The sequence below is a fragment of the Heterodontus francisci genome, chromosome 16 (genome assembly GCF_036365525.1).
Source record: "Heterodontus francisci isolate sHetFra1 chromosome 16, sHetFra1.hap1, whole genome shotgun sequence".
NCBI lineage: Eukaryota > Metazoa > Chordata > Chondrichthyes > Heterodontiformes > Heterodontidae > Heterodontus > Heterodontus francisci.
The window spans coordinates 28,607,677-28,630,988 of NC_090386.1; positions in this window are offsets into that span (position 1 = coordinate 28,607,677).

Consider the following 23,312-nt stretch of genomic DNA (forward strand, 5'->3'; position numbering starts at 1 on the left):
CATTTACTGTATACCTCCCACCTGCATTAGACCTTCCAAAATGCATTACCTCACATTTGTCTGGATTAAACTCCATCTGCCATTTCTCCGCCCAAGTCTCCAACCGATCTATATCCTGCTGTATCCTCTGACAATCCTCATCACTATCCGCAACTCCACCAACCTTTGTGTCGTCCGCTTTAGTATTAGTATAGATAGGCATTATGGTCGGCATGGACGCGGTGGGCCGAAGGGCCTGTTTCTATGCTGTACAACTCTATGACTCTATAAAAGGTTCTGTCATTATGTAAATGTGTCACAAATCTATTTAACAATGAATATTACAAGCAAAAAACCTTATTCGATGATTTGAATAATTCCAGCTTGAAAGCTTTCAAATCCTACTTGTTGACTGACCATCTTTGCATACTCCGGCTACAATCCAAAACCCATTGGAGGAAATCATCCGCATCATTGTCTCCAAAGAGACTCAATGAACCAGTCATCTACCTCTTCAAACTAAAGCCTCAGGACCACTGAATTCAGCTAGAAACCATCCGAATCACCAACCCCCACAGGCTGTATACCCTTGTGTTTTATGGGCTCTAACTTAAATAATCTACCTTTCCCCACTCTGGAACCTATTTGTGTGTGTGTAAACCTCGAGTGTGTGTGTGAGAGTGAAAGTTGGCATGTTGTTTATTATTTTATTAGTTCAGTTTAGTTACACTAAAGTTGACCTTTTTCTTTGTTTACTCAAGAAAACCTGTCCGATTGATTCTTGTTATGATCATAGCAAGTAAGTAATCAAAGACCTACTGATTTGGCCAGAACATCCAATTTAAGAAATAATTAAACCTGTTTTGGTCCAACAAGGAGAGGGAAAAGAGGGAAGCCCTTTGACCCCCGTCACTTGACCGTAACAGAACTTTGGGTGCTCGCATCTGGGATCAAACCAAAAAACAAATAGGAAATTGGAAGTGGGAAACCAAATTGATCCCCAGCAATAATATAAAAAAACTTCAATACAGGTTTTCTTGTGGTTTTCAGTGCTAGAGGACTAAAATGTCCACATTCGAGGCCAAAACTTTCCTTGAACAGAGTGAAGTAACTTGTGCCAGGTTAAAAGCCCTATCTGCTGAAGAGTTGAGGAATGTAGCTGGGCAGTTAGAGATTACTATCGGTCCAAAAGCTAGGAAGCCTGAAATCCTAAAACTTGTGGCCAACCATTTTAAAATTGGCACTGAAGAACCGGAGACAGGCATCGAATCAGAAACGGACAAAGTAAAATTAGATAAGGTACAACTAGAACAGAGGAGACTAGAATTAGAATTTCAGGAACGAGAGAAAGAAAGAGCTTTCCAGGAACAGGAGAAAGAAAGAGAAATCCAGGAAAGGGAAAAAGAAAGAGCTTTATTTTATTTAGAGATACAGCACTGAAACAGGCCACTCGGCCCACCGAGTCTGTGCCGACCAAGAACCACCCATTTATACTAACCCTACAGTAATCCCATGTTCCCTATCACCTACCTACACTAGGGGCAATTTACAATGGCCAATTTACCTATAACCTGCAAGTCTTTGGCAGTGGGAGGAAACCGGAGCACCCAGCGAAAACCCACACAGTCACAGGGAGAACTTACAAACTCCACACAGGCAGTACCCAGAATTGAATCTGGGTCCCTGGAGCTGTGAGGTTGCGGTGTTAACCACTGCACCACTGTGCCGCTTCTTTAGAAAGAGAAGGAAGAAAGGGAGTTAAGGTGGCTTGAACTAACTAGGAAAAGACCCAGTACAACCAGTGAAGGCACCGAGAGTGATGGAGTTACCCCTAGTTCAGGACCAGGTACTGAGCTCTTAAAGTTCTTCCAGTTGATACCAAAGTTCAATGAGGGGGATGTGGAGACATTTTTCAACTCTTTTGAAAAGCTTGCAAAATAGATGAAGTGGTCAGTAGGCAGCTATGCACTGTTATTGCAAAACAAACTAACAGGAAAAGACCATGAGATTAATTCGCTGTGGCCTGATGAGAGTTCATCAGATTATGAGATGACTAAAAATGCTACCCAAAGTTCATAGGAGCTAGTACTGCCAAAAGTTCCAACCTCTCCAAAAGCAGCTGGAACAAACTTACCTCAAGGTTGAAAGATTTAAGCAACGTGTTTTTGACAACAGATACTGGCACTTAAGATAGAGTCCACATGTGAAAACTTCAGAGAGGTGATCCTTCTTGAAGAGTGCAAAAACTCGTTTCCCCTGTCCATAAGAAACCGCGGGGAGGAGCAAAAGGTTCCAAGAGCTAGGTGGGCAGCAATCCTGGCTGATAATTATACATTTATTCACAAGCCCTTGCCCCAAGGGAAACCCTTCCTTACTCACCTCCAAAAACCTGAAAAGGATAGAAGGTTCAAAGCTGATAGGAGGATGAATAGCCATGAACAAGAAGGGAGATCTGGAAACACAAAGGGTCCTCCTCAAGCCAAAAAGGATGTTGCTGAGAACAGGAGTGATGCCCAGAAGTCTGCATGTTTCCATTGTAACAAGGCAGGTCACCTTTGAGCTGGCTGCTGGAAGTTACGGGGAAAACCCATAGGTTTAGTCATAGTAGACCAGATCAGTGCAGGAAAAGGGGCCCTGATGGAAAGCGCAACAGACCAGGCTGTGGCTTTAACTGCGGCAGTAAAATCAAGTAAACCTACCGCCGAAAGTATGGAAAAACTTAACAAAAATCCTGAGAGATACCAGGATTTTTGGTCCAGAGGAAAAGTGACCCCATATCCCTCGAGTGAGGGGAGTAAGCCCATAGTCATACTTAGTGTTACAGAGGCCACCCAATCCCTTCTGCTGTGAAAAGGCATGACCTTTCCCCCAGACAGTGCATTGAATGCTAGGGTGCTAATAAATGGTATTGGAGGAAAGTATATGTACCTTTATGCTGGGTGCACCTGGAGTGCAACCTTGTTTCAGGAATGGTAACCATGGGGATTGTCCCTAGTTTATCTGTGGAAGGGGTTGATTTGCTCCTGGGTAATGATCTGGTGGGGCGAAGGTGATAGCTTCCCTAGTGGCTTTAGAGAGACTGAAAGATGTCAGGGAGACAGAGCGGTTACAGGAAAAGGTCCCTGGTATTTTCCCTGACTGTGTGGTGACCCAGTCCATGGCCAAACAAGCTCCATCAGAACAGGCTGAACTGGCACTGCAGCCAAATGGCCCTACTGTCTGGTTATCTGAAACCTTCTTTGGGAAGTTAGAGGACCCAGAGGATGGGTTAAACAGGTCTTCCTTGGTCGAGGCACAGCAAGCCGACCCAGGGTTAAAAAGGTTAGCACAGACTGCCCAATCTGAAGCTGAAGCAGAGGGAGTCCCAGAGTGCTACTATTTAAAAGATAAGGTGCTGATGAGCAAGTGGTGCTGACAAAGAGTGGACAGTGGCTCACCAGGTAGTGGTGCCACCGAGGTACCGTAGGGAAATATTGAGAATAGCCCACGAACTTCCAATGGCTGGATATCAGAAAAAACCAAGCCCACAGAAGACTGCATTATTACTTGCCACAACGATATGGTGGAGTTTATTTAGAGATACAGCACTGAAACAGGCTCTTCGGCCCACTGAGTCTGTGCCAACCATCAACATTAATCCCATTACCCTCTCATATCCCCACAATTCTCCTACCTATACTAGGGGCAATTTATAATGGCCAATTTACCTATCAACCTGCAAGTCTTTGGCTGTGGGAGGAAACCAGAGCACCCAGTGGAAACCCACACAGTCACAGGGAGAACTTGCAAACTCCACACAGGCAGTACCCAGAATTGAACCCAGGTCACTGGAGCTGTGAGGCTGTGATGCTAACCACTGTGCCACCCAGTTCTGTAAGACTGGCCCCTGCTAGTTCACTGTTGCTCCCTTCTACTTCGTACCACCTTGTCCTGCAAGAGAGAGGGAAGAATATCAATGATTGTGTTGCACCTGGGTGTTGTGCCTGCCAAAGCCAAACATCTGGAGGTATTTGGAGGCAGAAAAAAATGGGCAAAAGACTGGCATCATTGTAAGCTGTATGAGGATGAGGTTGAGTATCTGGATGTTAGCATGAGTCCTGAGTGCTAGGGACTGCTGCTGGGTGAGTGATGGGGTGTGGCACATTTAGAAGCGTGACAGGTTAATGGTACATTGAGTATGCATTGTCATGCAAAGATGAATTCACTGACCTTGACTACCTGAGTGAGGTCATTGAACTTCTTCCGGCACTGCTGCCAGACTCCAGGAGTTTACCTGCTCCCAGTCCCTTCAGAGGTCAGCCTTGAGGGACTCCTGGTGCCATGTGGAAACGCGGCGTCTGCTTTCCTATTCACCTCCATGACTAAGGCCTCCAGTGTCACATCCATGAACTGCCGAGTCCTCTCTCTGCCCTGGTGCTCCATTTTCCTTCTCTCCATTTGCTGCAATGTCAGTCAGCACCAGCCTCCTTTCATTCAGTGCAGCTTCCCTTTAAAAGGGACAGACTGTCTTTAAGAGTCAGAGGCCAGCTGGAACACATGCTAGCCTCACACACCATTAGGCTCCCTGTTGTGCATGCAGCCAGCCAGCAGAGCATGTCATGCTGGACTGCATACAGAAATCATTTAGGTAAGAAGTCAGCATGGAGTTTTTGTGCTGCCTGCCTCAACAGGAATCAGCACAGGCAGATCACAAATTGTGAATCCCCACCTCCCCCACCCCCTCCCACCAGAAGACAGGCTTTAATGAATTTTCAGCCCTAAATCTCCAACAAAGATCCTGTCTATTAAGGCTCAGTGTGGGAGTGTGGGATTACTGAATGTTCCTATTGCATCCTCTCAGAGCATGACTCAGTGTCTCGCAGTGGTTCTTCACTCCACAGTCAGTTGCCCTGCTACCCTGTGTGGGGTAGATTTTCTGCTTTATCCACAATCTTGTGACTCACAGGTGAGAGTGCTACCCACTGAGTACCCACTGCTTGGATTTTTTTTTAACATAATGTGAATAAGACACTTCTGTAAAAATTTTAAAGCAAAACCCATACAAAATAAAAGTGATATCAGTAGCATCATAACAGAGTGGCCCTGTGTTATTCATTTTTTTAAAAATGCCCCTTAAGTATCTTGTTGGTATGAATATAATACAGAAGTCTCCTTCACTGCTGTACTGAGCTGGCACTGGAAGCTTTTGAAGTGCTTTGAGTTTCAGTGAGGCTTTTTTATTTTCCTAAGCACCGACTGGCTCTCATCCCACGAAACACTTTGATTCATTCCCTTCTTCAGCCCTTTGATTTGACGTCCACCCTCTCAGTTCTCCACGGTGCTTCAGAACTTTTGAAGCCTGGCATTTTGCAATGAGAACGTAACTGCTCAACTTACTGTTGACATCACTAACATCCCACTCTATGAATATGAATAGCTAATGAGTCTGGCACATTTATCAATTTTCTTTAAATGTCTCTCCACATTATGCATAGCTAGTCCTGCAAATTTATACAAACAATAGCAAACACTGTGTGTTGGAGGCAGCCAGATCCTTGTAATTCTGTTTGAAGATAAACCTAGTCTGGTGCAATGAAAGGCATCCTACTCGACTGTCCCACTCTTTGGCATGATGCATACTCTCTCTTCTGGGATTTATGGTGGCTGCCAGGCACCTTGTTGAGCCTTGAGTCCTTTTCCCATCAATTTTATTGTCAAAAGAGATAGAAAGGCAGAAAAGGACAGCCATTTTTTTCATAATTCTACTGCATAGGAGGTAGAATCCATTGCTATGGAAAATTTACCTTTGACCACATTTTACACTGAGGTAAGGGATAGCTGCCTTGCTCCCCAGGAGGTCACTTGACCTCTTAATTTCTCCCAGCAATCTCTGAGTTAAAGTACACCCTATGATCATTATTCACAATGTTTGTCCCTTACCTAAGAACCCATCAGGACTCAACAGAGAGCAGCGTGACGGTGGGGTGAGTCTGGGTCGGGGGATGGTTGTGCTTCCATCAGTTTAAACTGAAGTTCATTCAAAAGGGCCAGTGGCTAGTTGACAGTGTAGATCTTCCTGTCACTTGCACCTCATAAAGACTGGCAATCAGGGCTAATTGACTGGAAGCATGGCTGGGGGATTGACTATGCTAGATCTCCACCCATAATGCACCTGATATACACTTGCAGTCGGGGTTTGATTGGCACAGAAAGCTCCCATCTGAAGCAATGTCCCAATATGTTAGATGCATCTGCACTGTTTCCTGTTTGTTAGTGCACTCTTTCATAATTTCATCCATATAACGTATATATTATGTGTTAGCCTTGGCTTAGTGGTAGCACTCTCATCTCTGAATCTGAAGGTTGTGATTCAAAAGAATGGTAATTAATAAGATGTAAAGTGCTTTGGGATGTCCTAAAGCTGTGAAAAATAAGACCTAACCTTGTAAAACAACCTCCTGTGTGGCACCTTATCGAATGCCTTCTGAAAATCCAAATGCACTACATCCACGGAGTTCCTCTTTATCTACACTGCTAGTTACACACTCAAAAAAACCCTAATAAATCTCTCAAACATGATTTCCCTTTCATAAAACCATGTTGGCTTTGCCTAATCATACATAATGAATTTCCAAATGCCCTGTTTCAACATCATTAATAATAGATTCTAGCATTTTCTCTCCTATTGATGTCAAGCTAACTGGCCTATGGTTCCCTGTTTTCTCTTTTCCTCCTATCTTGAAAAGTAGTGTTACATTTGCTGGCTTCCAATCCATGGGGACTGTTCTAGAATCTAGGGAATTCTAGATGAAAACCAATGCATCCACTATTTCTACAGCCACCTCTTTTTAAATCCTAGTATAGGACATCAGGTCCATGAAATTTTTAGTCCCATTAATTTCTCCTGTACTTTTTCTTTCCTAATATTAATTACTTTAAGGTCTCACTGTCTTAAACCCTTGGTTGCTCACAATTTCCAGAATGTTCTTTGTGTCTTCTACTGGGAAAACAGCTGGAATTTTACACCACCCCAGTGAGCCGGATGCTGGCAGTGGGGTGGCATAAAATTGAGCGGGAGGCACCAGGAGGCCTTCCCAACATACTCCCACCTCCACCCCGCTTTACTTAGGAGTGTGGGGGCCAAAACGGGCTGCCTGCCCCAGACCAATTAAGGCCCTTAAGAGGCCACTTAAGAGCCTTTGCCCGCCTCCACGGGGATTTTACCCATGGCAAGCAGGCATCCAGGAGACATGAAAGGCCGGCAAGTGAAACCTGGGGTGGGGTGGGGTGGGGGGCCCTGATAATCGGACACAGAGTGCCCAATTGAGAACTGCCCCCACTTCCCCAAGGACCCCCAGGACCCAAGACGCCCCCTTCCCCACAAATGACCACCCTTGCCTCGCCAGGGCATGACTGATTGCCCCAGCGAGGCAACCCCAACTTACCTGCAGACCTGGCTCCATGTCCTCGGCGGGCTGCAGTCCCAGTAGTGGCCACCGCTCCCGGTGGTGCTGCTGGGGCTAACAGCTGCCAGCCCTATGATTGGTTGGCAGGTCAATGAGGCGGGACGTCCTCCCTCAAGCGGGTGGAAGTTCCGTCTCAGAACCATTAAAGCCAGGGGTCCAGTAAAATGTGGGACGGATCCTTGGGCTAGGCAGAAGCGGGTTCACCACCGACCTTTACATTGGTGGCCAGCTTCCATCCACCTGACGTAAAATCCAGCCCAAAATATTTGTTTAACCCACTTTTACTTTCAATAATTGCTTCATTTACATACTTGTAAAAGCTTACAATCTGTTTTTCTATTCCTTGCTAGTTTATTCTCAATGTCTATTTTCTCCCTCTTTACCAATCTTTTGATCATCCTTTGTTGATTGTTAAAACCCGCCAATCCTCAGGCTTATGTCTCTTTTTGGCAACATTTTAAGCTTCTTCTTTTAATCTAATACTATCCTCAACTTCTCTAGTTGGCCATGGTTATTCCACTTTTCAAGCGGTATTTCTATTCCTCAAGGGAATCTATATCAATTGAGAATTGTAAATTATTTGTTTAAATGTCTTTATTACTTATCTGCTATCATATCTTTTGATTTAATTTCCCAATCTACCTCAGCTAATTCACCTCTCATACCTCTATAATTGGCTTTTTAAAAATTTAAGACCTTAGTTTCAGACTTACCCACATCACTCTCAAACTTAATATGAAATTATTATCACTCTTCCCAAGATGATCCTTTACTATAAGATTACGAATCAATCTTGTCTCATTTCACAATACTAGATCTAAAAAATAGCCTGTTCCCTAGTTGGTTTCAGAAAACTGTCTCAAATGCATTCCATGAACATGTCCTCCAAGCTACTTTTTGCATTTTGGTTTGCCCTGTCTATATGAAGATTGAAGTCCCCATGATTATTGCCTTACCCTTGTTTTGTGTTCCTTTAGTTTCCTGATTTATACCCTGTCCAACACAATAACAACTATTAGGCATTCTTCTTCTTTGGCCTCCTTGTCTCGCGAGGCAATGCGTAAGCGCCTGGAGGTGGTCAGTGGTTTGTGCAGCAGCGCCTGGAGTGGCTATAAAGGCCAATTCTAGAGTGACAGGCTCTTCCACAGGTGCTGCAGATAAAATTGGTTGTCAGGGCTGTTACACAGTTGGCTCTCTCCTTGCGAGAGAGGCAGTCTATAAACTACTAAATAATGGCTACTGGATCAAACCCACTTATCTCTATTTGCCATCAATTCATCTATCTTGTTATACATCCTTTCAGCATTCAGATATAGAGCTTTAGCTTTGACTTTTACTATTTTTCCCTGATGTGGCCTTAGTCATTGATGCCTGATTACTGTTACTAAACTCTCTGTCCCTTCCTAACACAACCTGCTTGATTTCACTCAAATCACTACTCTGCTCTACAGCCTTGATTTTTCTCTTCAGACTTATAAATTTAACCTTATCTGAACCCTCCCTCCCCTCAACTACTGCTCTAGTTATTCAATTCGCTAGGACACTGGACTCAACCAAATTTAGGTAAAGTTCATCCCAATGGAACAGTTCCCGCTTTCCCAGCACTGGGACATTTCTGTTTGCAAATTGAGCTGTCGTGTTTCCTACATTATAACAGTGACTGCACTTCACAAAGTACTCCATTGGCTGTAACGAGCTTTGGGACATCGTGAAGCTATGAAAGGTGTTAGATACATGCAAATCTTTCTGTGTTTTTCAGGCTGCAAGGAGCAAAATTAGCACAGAAGCATTTTAGGGTGCAGGTATAAAGTTCTAAATTGCTTTGAAAACAACACATTCCCTCATGGTAGCTCTTGGTGGTGAAGAACTCAATTGGAAATACATAGTGAAAAGGGACCCTACCAATTTCACGGCTGTGAAAAATGCGTCATGGATCGTGAAATCTCGGGTCCTCCGTGAAATCTTGGGTCCTCTGTGAAATTGACTATTTTGTGAAATTTACGCGTTTTATTCATTGACATAAGGCTCGGCTCACCTCATTGATTGCTAGGCATGTTGTGAACATTGTATGTTTTAACGGTTGACACAAGGTTCAACCCGCTGATTGGTAGATGAGGGAAGGTTTCCAGTGCAGTTTTGAGAGAAGCAGTCGCCAGTATTAGCAGACAAGTGAGAATGCCAGAATGAGCAAATCAAAAACGGCCACAGCCATTACTGCAACACATCGAGTGAGAGAATTTAGAAGCCAAATTCTGCATGCCGATGGTGGAATACTGTTTTGTACAAACTGCAATGTTTCATTGGATCACACACGGCGGGCAATGGTTCAGCACCACTTAGAGTCCAAAGACAATCGCAGCAGAAAGACAGCATCCGACACCGCACTGCTGGAAAATAAACACACAAACAAACAAGCAACGATTTAATCTCTTTTTAAGAAGTCAACAGAGAGCTCAGAAAATCTTCAGTTGGTTACAGTGGAACTTGTAGATGCTTTTCAAAGCGCCAACAAACCACTGGAAAAACTTAATCACCCAAAGCTGTGAGTATTCATTCAACGTAATGTGCAAAATGGTGGTTGTTTGCCAAGTGCAAATAAACTAGGACAGGACTACCTACCGAAGGTTTTTTTCACACATTGTGAGGAGGTTAAGTCTCAGATAAACACATGTGAGTATTTTGTAATTATTTGTGATGTGTCCATCAGTGAGCAAGACAACTATCTGCTGCATGATTTGTTTGATTTTATGTCTGGTAAGGCCAAAGATGTACAGTCAGGTGTCATGCCTAATACTATCCATATTACATGTAATGCACAATTCCTCTTGTCAGTGAACTGTGGAAAAGCGAGTTTGGTGAAGTCGACAAACTGGTCAACTGCATTAAAAAGAGCTTCAAACACTGCCCTAGCCACAAGCTTCGATACAGGGAACACATTGCAAATGCTGCTGAAATTGGGGAACAAAACATCGCCTTTCCTCCAGAGCCAGTGATTTACACTGGAATTCTTGGTTTCAGGCAGTACAGTATCATGCAGCTCACCTGAAATACTACTCAGACTTTGCCTCAGAGGAGCTCACACTGACAGCTTTCAGGAAAGAGTATCAAATCCAATACCTTCAATTGAGATTCATGGTGAAGTTTTGGAAAATGTCCCTCACTTCCCATGTCTTGTAAGTGATCCATTCCAAAAAGCTGGCATTGATGAAGAGGTACACCACCAAATCCAATGTGCTTAACTCAGCCTATGGTAAATTATGTACTCAAGTTTTTGAGAATCGTGATGTCAGACCAACAATAAACTCAGAGTCTATTGGGCAGTGGTTCTCCCCATGCTTCTCTATGGTGCTGAAGCTTGGACAACTTATAGATGTCATATCAAGCCCCTAGAAAAACATCATCAACCATGGCATGGAAGGATCTTGCGAATCAAGTGGGAGGACAAAAGAACAAGCATCAGCATTCTTCAAGACACAGATATGTCAAGTGTAGAGGCCATGATTATCTCACAACAGCTGAGATGGATGGGATATGTCAGAATGCCTGGCTCAAGACTGCCTAAACAGGGACTCTTCTCAGAGCTACACGAGGAAGCCCATTCACATCTAGGAACCAAAGGAAACGTTTCAAGGACAATCTCAAAGCCTCCATGAAGGTCTTCTCTATTCACCTAAACAGATGGGAAGCAGATGCCCAATCACGACCAAAATGGCGATTCATCATCAAAAATGGTGTCAAGACCTTCCAAACAACAAGATCAGCCACTGAGAGAGAACGGTGAGAGAGAGGCAAAGAGATGGCAGCTGCTCCAGTCAACAATCCACCACCATCTCTACCAGCCAACAACCAAAGCCCTCACTATGGGGGAGGTGGGAGGCTGCCTAGTTCTGTTGGCTAGATGGCTAGCATATGGTTCAGAATAACAGCACAAGTTCAATTCCTGCTCCAGCTGAGGTAAACTTGGCAAGCTGCCTCTTCACCATGCCTCTGTTGCTGGAATATGGATGTTATGTGATGCCAACACACCCAAAAGAGAGCCTGCAAGCCTGAGATAGGGCACATAAGCCGACAAACCCACAGTTAATACTGACATCTCACTTCCAGCCAACCTTCCACAAGGAAGAATCATCCTCAACACAATGGACTGCTAATGATGATGACTATTTATATGCCTATGAAAGACTTTTGGATTCCCTTTTATGTTATCTGTCAATCTTGTCTCATACTTTCTCTTTGCTTCTCTTATTTCTTTACTCACTTCCCACAGAACTTTCTATTTTCAGCCTGGTTCTCATTTCTATTAACAACCTGACATCTGTCATACACACCCTTTCTCTGCTTCATCTTACTCTATCTCTTTCGTCATCTAGAGTGCTCTGGCTTTGTATGTCCTACCTTTCCCTCTCATGGGAATGTACCTCGACTATACCCGAACCATCTCCTCTTTAAATAAAAGCAAAATACTGCAGATGCTGGAAATCTGAAATAAAAACAGAAAGTGTTGGAAATAGCAGGTCTGGCAGCATCTGTGGAGAGAGAAGCATAGTTGACGTTTCAGGTCTGTGACCTTTCATCAGAACTGGATAATTAAACTCCCCATTATAACTACTCAATAGTTTTTGCACCTCTCTGTAATTTCCTTGCAAATTTGTTCCTGCATATCTTTCCCACTAGTTGGTGGCCTAGAGAACATACCAGTAGTGTAATGGTACTGCTATTGTTTCTTAGCTCTGTCCTTGACCACTCTAGGACATCCTCTCTCTCCAGCACTATAACATTCCCCTTAATCAATACAGCCAACCCTCCTCCTTTCTTTCCTTCCATATCTTTCCTGAACAATTTGCATACAGGAATATTTAGTACCCTTTCCTGTCCTTTTTTGGCCCAGGTCTCCATTATTGCCACGGCACCATATTTCCATGTGGCTATCTGCACCTGCAGCTCTTCAACCGTATTTACCATGATTTGTGCATTCACATATTATGCCCTGCAAACCTAATTCAGACCTTATTGCATTCCCATTTACACTGACCCCACCTAATACCTTACTATTTCTTGCTCGAGTGCTATGTCTCTCCCAATTCTTTGTGAACCTTGTTTTTCCTATCTAATGTTACATCCTGTTTCCCATCTCTCTGCCAAGTTACTTTAAACCCTCCCCAATACCACTCACAAACCACCCTGCAAGGACATTTATCCCAGCTCTGTTCAGGTGCAACCCATCTGGCCTGTACAGATCCCATCTCCCCAGAACTGGTCCCAATGTCCCAGGAATCCAAAGCCCTCTCTCCTGCACCATCTCTCCAGCCACACATTCATCTGCTTTATCCTCCTATTTCTGTATTCACATGCGTGGCATTGTGAGTAATCTGAAGGTTACTATTTTTGAAGACCTGCTTCTTAGTTTCTTTCCCACCTCTCTAAAATCTACCTTCGGGACCTCATCCCTCCTTCTACCTATGTTGGTACCGATATGGACCATGACCGCAGGCTGTTCACCCTCAGAGTGTTCTGCAGCTTCCCAGTGACATCCTTGACCCTGGCACCAGGGAGGCAACATACCATCCTGGATTCATGTCTGCAGATGCAGAAAAGTCTGTCTGTTATTTTAACTATAGAATTCTCCTATCACTAATGCTTTCCCATTCTCCCTCCTGCCCCCTGTACAGCTGAACCAGCCGCAGTTAGGCAAGCTGCTACTCAAGCTTTGAAACCCAGAGCTCAAGCTCCTCTAGCTGGTGCCACCTCCTACACACACGGCTGTCCAGGACATGAGAAGCATCCCAGAGCTCCCATATGGCACAGGATGTGCATTCCATGAGACTGAGGTGTACTGCCTTGCTTCTCTTAATTAGACTATTAACTGGCTTAACAGAAATAAACTTAAGACTGAAATAAAGGCTCACCAGCTACTTACCAATCAGCTGCTTCCCTCCTGCTGACATCATTTTATTTTATAGGGAGGTTAATTTAAATGTTTTACTTAACTCTTATCTATATACCTCTTATCTATATACCTATAATTTAAAAGGAAAAGCAGAACCCTTTAATGTTACTATCCCTGGTTATTTAATTTTAACTGTATTCCCTAAATGTAATTAATTAAGCTACAAAGAAAGAGCAGGGGAGTGGGACTAAATTGAGATTCCTTTCAAAGAGCTGGCACAGACACGATGGGCTGAATGGCCTCCTCCTGTGCTGTAAGATTCTCTGATTCCATGAAATCCACCCAGACTGATGGGCCCAGAAGGTTCTGGTATTTCCTAATTGACTTTGTTCAGGGGCAGAACCGCCGCCCACTCCGAACGCAGCAAATGGCATCCATGAGCAGCTATGGGACGAGGATTCCCTATATTCGGAGTTCCCACTTCCATAGTTTGTTTAATGTACACAGATCAAAAGGATTTGGGGCAAAGAGAGACACGCATGCATACAAGTCCTCACAGCAACTCACGGAAAGATTTCAAAGCGCTTCACAGAGTTTAATTATTTTGGAGTGCAGTGACTTGCTGTGTGGCAACCATTTCGCACACAGTTCTCACAAACACCACTGAGATGATCTCATCCAAAAGGTAACACTCCTGACAGTGCAGCACCTCTCAATGGAGCGAGCTCTTTGCCTGGTGGTAGCAGTCCTGTCTCTGAGTCGGAAATGTAAGGTTTGAACCCCACTCTAGACAGTCCCAATGAGCAGAGACTGGAGCTCCAGCTCTGATTGCTGGATTGCCATCCACCCTAACAACTAGTACAGCTATTGAAGGAGCATTCACAATGCAGCCTGTCAGACTGTAATCAGCCTCTTCATACTACTTTACACTATTCTCCAAGGGTAGAGTCTGAAGACACGAAAAGGAAAGTTCCACTCTGGAACGTCGGCCTAGATTATGGATTTATGTCACCAAGTGAGACTTGAACACCTGACCTACTGACTCGGGGGCACCACCTGAGCCAGGCTAATACATAAGGAGACCATTGGGCGGAATCTTCTGCCCTTAAAAGACTCTTAGGCATCAGGACTATTTCCAGGTGCTGACCCCAATGGGTCAGCGTTCAGCCCACTTGCGCAATCTTCCTGGAGGTGACCAATTAACAGGCTGCCTCTGTGTTCACCGTCCAATTAAGGATGGAAGTGGGTACTGAGGCAAGATTACAAATAGGAGGCCCACCAGCACTGGATGGATGGAAGCCCCATCGGAAGAGGTGGGTGCTGCTGAAGCATATAGGGAAGTGTGCCCTGGGAGGCCTCAATGAAATGTTTGTAAAACATCTCGTAGGGCCATCAGGGTGGCGGGGAAACCCCTCTCTAGAGCAAGACTGTGGCCTTTGCACATTTGAAGCCCTTTCATGGACCACTGAGAGGAGGCCCCAGTGATCTCCATCTGCCACTGGAAGGCTGCCTCCAAGCTACTGCCAGCCTCAAAACTCAGCAGGGGGGCTGTTCCGACAAAGAACAAAGAACAAAGAACAAAGAACAGCACAGCACAGGAACAGGCCATTCGGCCCTCCAAGCCTGCGCCGATCTTGATGCCTGCCTAAACTAACACCTTCTGCACTTCCGGGGTCCATATCCCTCTATTCCCTTCCTATTCATGTATTTGTCAAGATGTCTCTTAAACGTCGCTATCGTATCTGCTTCCACCATCTCCTCTGGCAGCAAGTTCCAGGCACTCACCACCCTCTGTGTAAAGAACTTGCCTCGCACATCCCCTCTAAACTTTGTCCCTTGCACCTTAAACCTATGTCCCCTAGTAACTGACTCTTCCACCCAGGGAAAAAGCTTCTGTCTACCCACTCTGTCCATGCCGCTCATAACTTTGTAAACCTCTATCATGTCGCCCCTCCACCTCCGTCGTTCCAGTGAAAACAATCCGAGTTTTTCCAATCTCTCCTCATAGCTAATGCCCTCCAGACCAGGCAACATCCTGGTAAACCTCGTCTGTACCCTCTCCAAAGCCTCCACGTCCTTCTGGTAATGTGGCGACCAGAATTGCACGCAATATTCTAAGTGTGGCCTAACTAAGGTTCTGTACAGCTGCAACATGACTTGCCAATTTTTATACTCTATGCCCCGACCGATGAAGGCAAGCATGCCGTATGCCTTCTTGACTACCTTATCCACCTGCGTTGCCACTTTCAGTGACCTGTGGACCTGTACGCCCAGATCTCTCTGCCTGTCAATACTCCTAAGGGTAGATCCCAGCGACTTCACCAATTTGCCCCCAAGTGGCCACTTAATTGACCTAAATGGCTATCTGCAAGATTGCTCAGAGGCAGAAATGCATTGGGGAGCCAACCCAACACGACGTTTTCATATTTTGCTCCTGGTCCCGCCTCCAAACCTATTTCTGCGCGACCAGGAAAATTCCGTCTATTGACTGAGATTATGTTCCCTGCATTCAGCATTTCTCACTCGGAGTGCAAATTCCAGTGGACTTTCTTTTCAGCGTGCTGGAATTTGCAAGATAGGCTTCCAGCAGGTGAGGCGGTCCTCTGGAACCACATGGTCGGAATGGGATGGCTTGGTGATAAAGCCAAACTTCAGCCCCAGACCTCACTGCATTAAACTGGTGGGACCAACAGATTCTATCATAATTCTTACTTCAGCACCTTCTGCTTCTGGTTCATGAACTGTCTGCAAAGAAAAATGGCCTGAGCTCCACAGCACTATCCCACCAGGGCCAAGAAATGATGCCATTTTTCTTAGCTTCTCAACGGAACAATTGTGTGTCGCATTGATCAATAGAAATGAGATTTAATGTTTCTCCTCTGCCTTCACTGTTAAACCACACACATATTGTACAAATGACAAATTCCTGCAGAAGGAATATCATTAAAAACTTTTAGATGATGATGTCCTCTCAAATTACACTTGAGAATGAATCACACTGACACACCTGACAGATCACCCACACTGGGTGCATGACATACATTTTTCACCTGTCTCTGGCTCACCAGCTGTAACCTAATAAGCCATCAGTCTTCTGCATCATTGAGGTTTACTGCCATAGTCTGCGGTGGGGCTTATCTGTTACTAGGAAGCAGGCCAGCACAGGCATCGATTAGGGAGGAGAGTACAAATCCAAATAGACAATTTCCAAAGTCTGGGCTCATTCATAATTCATACTTGATAGAGTGGTAGAGACACTGGCAGGGAGGGGACAGAGCTGGGACCTGGAGAATGCTGATTTGCCTAGTCTTGCACCCGCAGCTCGGATCGGGAGCCCGAAGGGAATTCAAGTTTCTCCTCTAATGGGATGGCTGGGTCTGACCCTTGGTGCCTGATTGAGAAAGTTTTAGTCCAACCCTTCCTAGTCTAGTGCACATATATCCAAATCTTGATGGCCAAGCAGGGGAAGGGTCAGGGTGCAAACCTGACCATGGTTGGGCTGGGATGTGGTATTAGTTTAGTGGGTGACTAATCTTTAGTGGTCTAGTGAGGGACCGATCATGAGTAGTTTTAAGGTCAAACCAGCATCAATCAAATCAATCACCTCTACCCTCACCCCTTCCCCTCCCTCCCAGAACCATGACAGGGTTCCCCTTGTCCCCACTTTTCATCCCACCAGCCTCCATATCCAAAGGATCATCCTCCGCCATTTTCGCCACCTCCAGCGTGATGCCACTACCAGTCGCATCTTCCCCTCCCTTCCCCTGTCAGCATTCCGACGGGATCGTTCCCTCCGCGACACCCTGGTCCACTCCTCCATTACCCCCACCACCTCGTCCCCGTCCCAGGGCACCTTCCCCTGCAATCGCAGGAGGTGTAATACCTGCCCATTTACCTCCTCTCTCCTCACTATCCCAGGCCCCAAACACTCCTTTCAGGTGAAGCAGCGATTTACTTGTACTTCTTTCAATGTAGTATACTGTATTCGCTGCTCACAGTGTGGTCTCCTCTACATTGGGGAGACCAAGCGCAGACTGGGTGACCGCTGTGCGGAACATCTCCGCTCAGTCCGGAAGCAGGACCCTGAGCTTCCGGTTGCTTGCCATTTCAACACTCCCCCCTGCTCTCATGCTCACATCTCTGTCCTGGGATTGCTGCAGTGTTCCAGTGAACATCAACGCAAGCTTGAGGAACAGCATCTCATCTACCGATTAGGCACACTACAGCCTGCCGGACTGAACATTGAGTTCAATAATTTCAGAGCATGACAGCCCCCCATTTTACTTTCATTTTTAGTTATTTTTTCTTCCTTTTTTTTTACATTCTTTTTTACATTTTTTACTATCTTTTTTTGCATTTATTTCATTTCATCTTAGTTTGTTCAGTTTGCTTACCCACTGTTTTTTTCAGGTTTTTTTTCAGGTTTGCACTTGCTGCTGTTCAATATTCAGTGTATTCACACCTAATCTGTACTAATGCTTTGTCTTTCAACACACCATTAACATATTGTTTGCCTTTGCTCCGTGACCTTTTGGTCAGCTATGTGGCCTGGTCCAATCTGCACCTTCTCCTTTGTTATCTCTTGCCCCACCCCCACCTCACTTGCTTATAATCTGTGACTTTTCTAATATTTGTCAGTTCCGAAGAAGGGTCACTGACCCGAAACGTTAACTCTGCTTCTCTTTCCACAGATGCTGCAAGACCTGCTGAGTGATTTCAGCATTTCTTGTTTTTGTTTCAATCAAATCAATGACTGTTTCCTGAACACACAGAGTGGAATTTGACGAATTTAGCTAAAACTTCAGAAAATCAAACACAAATTGCATTAATAGTTCACTGTGTATATAAAGGCTGAAAACAGGAAGTGAGCATCAGTAACAGGAGTTCTTTTAAGGACTAGTAACCCAGAGACCCAGGGTATTGCTCTGGGGACATGGGTTCGAATCCCACCATGGCAGAAGGTGAAATTTGAATTCAACTGATAAAAATGTGTAATTAAAAAGCTAGTCTAATGATGGCCGTGAACCTATTGTCAATTGTTGTAAAAACCTATCTGGTTCACTAATGTCCTTTCAGGAAGGAAATCTGCTGTCCTTACCTGGTATGATCAACATATGACTCCAGACCCACAACAATGTGGTTGACTCTTATATGCTCTCTGAAATGGCCTAGCAAGCCAGTCAGTTGTATCTAACTGCTACAAAATCGATAAGGAATGAAAGCGAATGGACAACCCTGGCATCGACCTAGGCACCGACAACGACAATGGTAAACCCAGCCCTGTCGACCCTGTTAAGTCCTCCTTACTAAAATCTGGGGGCTTGTGCCAAAGTTGGGAGAGCTGTCCCACACACTAGTCAAGCAACAACCTGAATTCGTCATACTCACAGAATCATACCTGACAATATACCAAACGCCGCCATCATCATCCCCGGGTATGTCCTGTCCCACCGGCAGGACAGACCCAGCAGAGGTGGCGGACAGTGGTATACAATCGGGAGGGAGTTGCCCTGAGAGTCCTTAACATTAACTCCAGACCCCATGAAGTCTCATGGGATCAGCTCAGATATGGGCAAGGAAAGATCCTACTGATTACCACCTGCCGCCACACCTCCCCCCTCAGCTGATGAGTCAGTACTCCTCCATGTTGAACACCACTTGGAGGAAGCACTGAGGGTGGCAAGGGCGCAGAATGTACTCTGGGTGGGGGACTTCAATGTCCATCACCAAGAGTGGCTCGGTATAACCACTACTTACCGAGCTGGCTGAGTCCTAAAGGACATAGTTGCTAGACTGGGTCTGCGGCAGGTGGTGAGAGAACCAACAAGAGGGAAAAACATACTTGACCTTGTCCTCACCAATCTGCCTGCCGCAGATGCGTCTGCCCATGACAGTATAGGTAGGAGTAACCACTGCACAGTTCTTGTGGAGATGAAGTCCTATCTTCACATTGAGGATACCCTCCATCGTGTTGTGTGATAAAGGCTGCTACCCGACCCGAACCCGACGGGACCCAATGACATGTTTCGGGTTCAGGTCAGGTCGGGTCGCTCCTCCGGGTCCGGCTTTTGGATTTGGGTCAGGTCGGGCCGGGTCAGGTCGGGTCAGGATCAGAAACACACAGAAAGTCTTACATTTTGCTCTGCTGGAGTGGAGAGTGTAAAAGTTGAGAAACGTACCTCAGCTGGAGTCCAGGGCATCAAGGAGGGAATCTCTGAGTCTGCGCAGTGAGTGAGGGAGCATCTCAATGACGTCATCAAGCTCATCCTGCAGCTTCCTTAATCCAAAAGTGGTACAGTGAGTGGGTGCACTATGGAATCAGGGAGGTAACCATTCCGGTGGTTGGGTCAGGCTCAGGTCGGGCCGGGTTGGCCTGGGCTTGGGTCGGGTCGGGGGCGGGAAAATGTGAAGGGACTCGGGCTCGGGTCGGGCTCGGGTCTGATGTGGTTCTGTTGGGTTCAGGTCGGGTTTTTATTTCCTGACCTGAGCAGGCCTTTATTCTGAGGCACTACCACCGTGCTAAATGGGAGAGATTTCAAATAGATCTAGCAATGCAAAACTGGGTGTCCATGAGGCGCTGTGGGTCATCAGCAGCAGCAGAATTGTACTCAACCACAATCTGTAACCTCATGGCCCAGCATATCCCCCATTCGACCATTACCATAAAGCCGGGGGACCAACCCTGGTTCAATGAAGGAGGGCATCAGGAGCAGCACCAAGTATACCTCAAAATAAGGTGTCAACCTGGTGAAGCTACAACACAGGACTACTTGCATGCCAAACAGCATAAGCAGCATGCGATAGACAGAGCTAAGCGATCCCATAACCAATGGATCAGATCTAAGCTCTGCAGTCCTGTCACATCCAGCCGTGAATGGTGGTGGACAATTAAACAACTAACTGGAGGAGCTGCCTCCACAAATATCCCCATCCTCAATGATGGGGGAGCCCAGCACATCTTCAGCCAGAAGTTGATGATCCATCTCGGCCTCCTCCTGTGGTCCCCAGCATCACAGATGCCAGTCCTCAGCCAATTCAATTCACTCCACGTGATATCAAGAAACGACTGAAGGCACTGGATACTGCAAAGGCTATGGGCCCTGACAACATTCCGGCAATAGTACTGAAGATCTGTGCTCCAGAACTTGCCGCACCCCTAGCCAAGCTGTTCCAATACAGCTACAACACTGGCATCTACCCAGCATTGTGGAAATTTGTCCAGTTATGTCCTGCACCCAAAAAGCAGGACAGGTGCCGCCCCATCAGTCTACTCTCAATCATCAGTAAAGTGATGGAAAGTGTCATCGACAGTGCTATCAAGCGGCACTTGCTTAGCAATAACCTGCTCCCTGACACTCAGTTTGGGTTCTGCCACTCACCTCCAGCCCCCATTTCAGCCTTGGTTCAGATGTGGACAAAAGAACTAAACTCAAGAGGTGATGTGAGAGTGACTGTCCTTGACATTAAGGCAGCATTTGACTGGGTATGGCATCAAGGAGCCCTGGCAAAACTGAAGTCAATGGAAATCAGGGGGAAAACCCTCTGCTGGTCAGGGTCATACCTAGTACAAAGGAAGATGGTTGTGGTTGTTGGAGGTCAATCATCTCAGCTCCAGGACATCACTGCAGAAGTTCTTCAGGGTAGTGTTCTAGGCCCAACCATTTTCAGTTGCTTCATCAATGACCTTCCTTCAATCATAAGGTCAGAAGTGGGGATGTTCGCTGTTGATTGCACAATGTTCAATACCATTCATGACTCCTCAGATACGGAAGCAGTCCATGTAGAAATGCAGCAAGACCTGGACAAAATGTTGGCTTGGACTGATAAGTGGCAAGTAACATTCACGCCACACAAGTGCCAGGCAATGACCATCTCTAACAAGAGAGATCTAACCATCTCCCCTTGACATTCAATGGCATTACCATGGCTGAATCGCCTACTATGAACATCCTGGTGGTTACCATTGGCCAGAAACTGAACTGGAGTAGCCATATAAATACCGTGGCTACAAGAGCAGTTCAGAGGCTAGGAATTCTGCAGCGAGTAACTCACCTCTTGACTCCCCAAAGCCTGTCCACCATCTACAAGGCACAAGTCAGGAGTGTGATGGAATACTTTCCATGTACCTAGATGGGTGCAGCTCCAACAACACTCAAGAAGCTCAACACCATCCAGGACAAAGCAACCTGCTTGATTGTCACCCCATCTACAAACATTCACTCCCCCCACCACCGACGCATAGAGGGAGCAGTGTGTACCATCTACAAGATGCACTGTAGCAGCGCATCAAGGCTCCTTAGACAACACCTTCTAAACCTGCGACCTCTATCACCTAGAAAGACAAGGGCAGCAGTTGCATGGGAACACTACCACCTGCAAGTTCCCCTCGAAGCCACACACCATCCTGACTTGGAACTATATCGCGTTCCTTCACCGTCGCTGGGTCAAAATCCTGGAACTCCCTTCCCAAGGACTGCAGCAGTTCAAGAAGAGCTCATCAGCACCTTCTCAAGGGCAATTAGAGATAGGCAATAAATGCTGGCTTAGCCAGCGACGCCCACATCCCAGGAACGAATAAATAATAACAATGGAGGACAATGATCCATTGCTATGTGCCAGCAAATGGTAAAGTCAGCACTGGGGGCCAGAAGTGTGGGTGAAATTCCAGCCATTTAATAAATGCTGTTCTTTGCTGAGGTTATAGTCATTATTCTTCTTGAGAAGAGGGAGGAGATCTGAGTGCAGAGGACAGCATTTTAGGGAAAAAAACACTATGTGAGCTCTATTGGCCTTAACGGGTGCACAGTCCATATTCATCGTAATAATATCAGTTCTTAAAGGCTGAAATTATGAGGACAGGACACATAACCTTGTCTTGTTCCCTTCAGTTTTGATGTTTGAAAGATAATATAATCAAGGTGTCTGAAATGATAAAATGATGCAATAGGGTAGATTCTCTGGCTGCTGAGCAAGGAGATATAACATTAAAATTAGAGCTAGGCCATTTCAGGAGTGATATCAGACAGCCAAGAGCTAATTTAGTGGCAGAACTGTCTTTCAGAACTGAATATCCTACTCTGTTCCTATGTTCCTATCTATATGAAAGGCTACATAAGCCAAGGCTGATGCTTTGAGGAGCAGAATGATATGTGCTTGTGTTAAACAGGGATTGAGGAAAGGTCACATACCTGAAATGTTAACTGTTTCTCTCTCCACAGATGCTACCAGACCTGCTGAGTATTTCCAGCACTTTCTGTTTATATTTCAGATTTCCAGCATCCACAGTATTGCCATTTATCTTTGATAAGATTTTGATTCAGGTACTACAGGATTGATATTTATTCCCCCTTATGCAGGGAAGGGTCACCTTCTACTTAATAAAGAGATGGGGGGGGGGGGGGGGGACTTGTCCTATCTGGAGGGATTGGGCGGGACCTTGTCTGATATGGAAGGAGTGGTGGCCTTCTTTTTGGAGAGATGGAGTGGCCTTGTCCCTGAAGGAGGAATGGGATGGCCTTGTCTGATATGGAGAGACTTTCTCCTTTTTGGAGAGCTACCATTTCTCCCTGTTTCATTTGGCCTCAAACAGCAAAATCCTGCAAAATACCTTGGACACACCATCTTTGAAAAAAATGGTGGTGCCGGAGCAACTGGCTGCTGGCCTCAGATAACTGGGCCCAAGAGCCATGTGGAACTACAGCTTGCCATTTACCACGTATCACCATAATATTTAAATTTGTGTACAGTTGGTGCGCCGTCTCCTCACACCCTAAGTGTTTCCTGGCTGCATTGCCCTGCATTGAGATCATCAGGCATGGAGTCAATCTTAGGCCTCTACACCCAACAACTGGGGCCTGATGCTTGAAGTATCCTATTTGCCTGCTCCCAGTCCCATACAGCCTCATGACTCTCCAGTGACTCCTTCATGATTACAGTTAATGCTCCACAGATTTTCCTCAATACCCTAGGACATATGGTTTATGTCAATTCTTCACACCTTT